We start from the raw sequence: 5,113 nt of genomic DNA on the forward strand, positions 1-5,113 counted from the left end.
AAAAATAAAATCGGTTTCTTGAAAACTTTATTTTTAAAGAAGATGTAACTTTACAACTTCTTAGTCAAAATTACGAAAATATTTCTTTGTTAAATCCTTTCGTTGCACAAGTGTTTACACACTTGTTTGTTCACAAAATGCCTTTGTTTCAAGAAAGATCCGGCTTTTAAACATGATTTGCATCTTACACTTGGTTCTTCGGAAATACCATTTGTAGATCTTTAGATCTACTAGTTTAGAATTCCATTTTACAAGAAAAACTATTTTTACACAAGTTCATGTTTATGTATGAAAGGGTTCGTCATCTTGTATCTTTCCTACTTAACATATTTCTAGTTCATGTTCTATGAACATGATCTAGCGTGGTTAGATGACGATCCGTTCCACTACTAGCAACCAACAACACAAAATAACCATAACTAAACAAGATTCATAAGTTTTACACCATTATTTTCTCTTTAACCATCTTTGTTGGACCGTTCTGATGTCCTTAAACGTCAGCAAAAGTAGTTCATCTCAGTTTACAGAGGCGGAATCAAAGTAAACCAAGTCAAAAACAGCTTATTCCTTTCAATTCTTCTTTCTATTACTGATTGTGAGCTTTTACAATGATTCTGATGAAAATCCGACAGCACCTTCGCTCACACACATAAACATTCCTGCTGCTGATCTTTTAAACTAAACTATCTATTTATAGACTCATGCTGTCCGTTTGAACAAGACACATCTTGTTCAAACGGTCACGCTTCAAACGAACAGGCACCTTCAAACGGTCAGGCAACATTCAAACGGCCAGGGCTATTTCAACCTATACAAACCCTATTTTAATCTTGTTTATGCACCCGTTTAACCTATCTAGACATAACACTTGATAAGACGTAGTCAGCAGACATTTCGTGCACCAACAGACTCCCCCTTGGATGTTGACGAAGTCTTCGGCATCAAGTCTTTAGTCTTTGACTCTTCACAACTTTGTCTCCTTATTGTAACAACTCAATCTTCACAGATTCAAAATCTTTTCCTAGCTCCATCTTCAGTCTTCCCTTTAGATGTTGATCCAGACTCCCCCTTTCACAGACTCCCCCTCTCAGTATGCTGGGATCTGAGGTTTCTGGTTCAAGCTTTGACAATTAGCTTCCATGGGAATAATGAAGTCTCCAAACCTGTTTAACCTACACATTCTCTACCTCAACATAAATTTCACAAATTTATAACACTGAACTTCCTGGTAGATATCATTAACACATATATTAGTTACATCAAGTTCAAATGAATGAGCTTGATTAACCAAATATACAATCTTTCAAACTATTTATATATGTCATTCAAAGAATTTTCAACAAAATTTCCCAATCCAATTCATCATGTTTAGCACTTAGAATTTTGAATATCAGCTCTTCAACATCAGTTGCCAAAAATCTTTTTGAATTTTTGTTTTTGAATGAAATGCAGTAAACAAATATATACAGATAATATTTTTGTGAGTTTGTGTAAGAGGATCATATCAGTTCATGAGACAAATCACTAGCACCGTTAAGCTTTAATCATTTTAAGTTCTAAACGATTCACGTAGATTGACGATATAGTTGTCCTCTTAAATTTTCACACAATTTTCAATCTATTCAGGATACGAATTAAGTGTTTTAAGAACTTAGTTCAATTTATGTGTCCCACCTCTTGAATATACTCCCGTATCCAGAATCCCAATATTCAGTCTTACAGGCAAGAATACTACAATGATATATGTTCATAAATTAGGGGTTAAATGCGAGAACTGAGGGATCTCAGGTCAGAACTTCCGTTCAGCAGAGAGATATCAGTTTCGACTTTGCAATATGTCCCCTTTAGAGGATCTTTTCAGCTACAACAGATGATTATCAATTTTATTGTCTAATCAGCTGAGGGCTTTATGCTATATTTCAAGCATTTTGGATAAAGTATTAGCCAAGGACTAGGTCAGAACTACCGTTCAGCAGAAATCCCGGAATAATACCCTAGACATCATAGAGTATAAACGCCTAGTATATCAGAATACGAGACCTTTCAAACGAGATTTCAGGGGTTACCTATATATCCAAGTAGTGTTCCCCACGAATTTCACAAGTTTGAAATTTTATGTTTATATCCCGAATAAATTTACTAAATGTACGAAAACCTATCGACACATCATCAGTGAGACCGTTTATCACATTTGACATTTCATTTCCTTAGCATGCTGTGATAGTCCATTGATTTTCTATCATTTCCTCTTTTCTCAACAAAACTCATTTTTGATTTTTCAATGTTTTTGGAATTTTCTAATTTTTTTAAAATTTTTCTCCCCCTAAAATCAAAATATGTTTCAATTTTGATTTTCAAGGAAAATTTGAAAAACAAACTGTACAAATAAAATGACATACTGATATCGAATCACTTCAATTCGCCATTCATTTTGCATAAACAATCAAAACTCCCCCTAACAACAAACTATTTTCCCATTTAGATTTCAAAACACTTAAGTTTGTTTTAATCAAAATGGTTTTTTCCGGAAAATTAGTTTTGTGTGTCATTTTACAAATTCGGGGTTCTTTCATCACATTGTTTTCCTTTAATCACTTGTAGAAAATCAAGTACAACTTAATGTCCCTGATTTACCACATGTAGGTCGAAAAATCACCATAGTGAAATTTCTCAAAAAATGTGCCGATTCATGTTCCACGCTTACCAACCTGGGAACTCCGGCAAGTCAGGGTTTTTCTATTTGAATAGATTCACCCAAGCCTGACCAGCCTTGGGTGTTTTTGACACTTTTACCTCAAAACTTGGCTCTTCTAGTTTTGACGAACCAGAGTCATTGCCTGAATGTGGCTTGTCTGACTTTGATCTGTCAGATTCATCGCCGACATGTGGCTCCTTTGTTTCCAAAGAAACAAATTCCTTGCCAGGAACTTTTTCTTTCTTATTTAACCTGTCTGTCCTCAGATTTATATCTGATGAACTCAGTTTGCTTGATTTGTCAGTCTTTGATGAGCAAACTGGATTATCAGAACTCTTTTCTGATTTTCTTGTTGTATCCGAGGACAAAATCCTTTCCAGATACTCTCTGGCCTTCTTCCTCATCTTTCGCAGTCTGTCTTTTTGCCCCTGAGAAAGTTTTACTTTCATTTCCTGAACTTTAGGTTCCTGAACCTTCTGTTCCTTGGGCTTGACGTTGACTGATTTCTTTGCCATTCTTTGAGATTCAGCCCTCGATCTTCCCATCGATCTCCTTGGTCAATCTCTGGCAATGTGGCCTCGAATTTGGCATTCATAACACCTTCTCGTTTCAAATCTCTGACTTTGGCAGTTAACAGCTATGTGCCCTTGATAGCCACAAGAGTAACACACTCTGTTATCATACCTCTCCTCTCTTTCATACCGTACACCATTTTCATACCACACACTTAGATCATAGCATTGAGTTGCCTTGTGGTAGTCATTTCTCTTCTTGTATCCTTGATTTGGCATTTGAGCACTGTGATCAAACCTGCACCACTGATTACCAACTATTTTTGAATTTTGATTTTTAGAATTTTGTAATTTTTTATTGTGATTGGATGATTGATCTGATGAGCTTTTATTTTCTTTTTGAAAATTTTTCGATTTTTTATCTTTTTGTTTCTGTTCCACACTCTTCTTTACAGGTTTTTGCGTTGAGCATTCACCTTTCTCAGTAGAATGTAAAACAGTATTTTTAAACATTTCATTTAATTTCAAAAATGTTTTTCTTTTTTCTTCTTTTTCTTTTTCATCATCAGATTTGTCATCACAATCTTCAATTTTGACTTTGTCAAAATTTGTGACATTGTCACTTATTGGAACAGAAGTGATCGGTTTTGGACAAGGAAAATTCAATCTGTCTGATGCAGTCACAAAACCTTTCAACTTCTTTTCAAGTTCATCAATCTTGATTCTTGAATTCTCAGCTTCGTTTTCAAGCTGAGATATTCTTTCAAGATGAGACTTGATTGATTTTTCATTCTCATTCTTAATGTTTTCAAGAACAGATTTTTCATTTTCCAAAACTTTTAACTGTTCTTGATATTTTATTTCATTAGCTTTCAAACTTTTGTTCTCCAGTTTTATCCAGAAATCTTCATTTTCTGAAGATTTCTTTTTATCTCCAAACTCTTTTTCTTTTTCTTTTAAAATTTAGTTTTCTGAAGTTAAACTGTTCAAATCGTTTAACAGTTTATCATTCTCAGATTTCAGCTTTTCACAGTTCAGGCGCAGACTCAAAATCTGTTCTTCATCAGTCTTCTTCTCGATCTTCAGAGTATTGTTTTCCAATGTCAAACTCTCCACATCCTTCAAGAGTTTCACACTGTTTGCTTCTGATTTTTCGCATTTCGAGCATTTTCCATTCATCTTTTTCTCTTCTTTTTCTTTCTTCTCTTTCTCTTCTTTCTCCTTTTTCTCTTTCTCTTCTTTTATCATTTTTTCAGTTGGTGTTCCCCACCACTTATGTTGCCAATACTCATCATCTTCTTTGTATTCCTTGATGATGGCTTCCATATCAAGCGTGCTGTCATCAATCGCAATGTTTCCATATTCATCCAGATAACACTCCCTTTTCGGATCCCATCTTCCCGCTCTTCTTGCTTCCAGAAAGATACGAGAAATTCTAAGGATTTTGTATTCGGCAAGCATTTTCCGATAACAATACTTCTGCTCTTCAGTACGATCATCTTTCCACGGAATAGGTTCATCATTTGCCATGAACTTATATTTGTGAATTACCTGAAAATTCAACAAACACTTAGAAATATTTTGATTTTGAAAATATCAAATTCAAACGGAACCTGTTCAAACGGAATGGTTCAAACAGTGATTCAAACGAGCAGGTTATTTTCAAACGGAATGGACTTGTTCGTTTGAAATAACAATAGTTTCAAACGGCAGATATTCAAACGGAATGGACTCAAACGGTAAGGCTTTAAACAATATGATTCTAATTCAAACGACAATTTCAAATGGTCTTCATTTTCAAACGATCAGTTCAAACGATCAGTATGTTTTCAAACGATAGGACTTGTTTTCAAACGACCACTTTCAAGTGGACTGTGTCATTTTCAAACGGTATGACGTCACTTTT

Source organism: Helianthus annuus, chromosome 11 (assembly GCF_002127325.2).
Source record: "Helianthus annuus cultivar XRQ/B chromosome 11, HanXRQr2.0-SUNRISE, whole genome shotgun sequence".
Classification (NCBI taxonomy): Eukaryota; Viridiplantae; Streptophyta; class Magnoliopsida; order Asterales; family Asteraceae; genus Helianthus; species Helianthus annuus.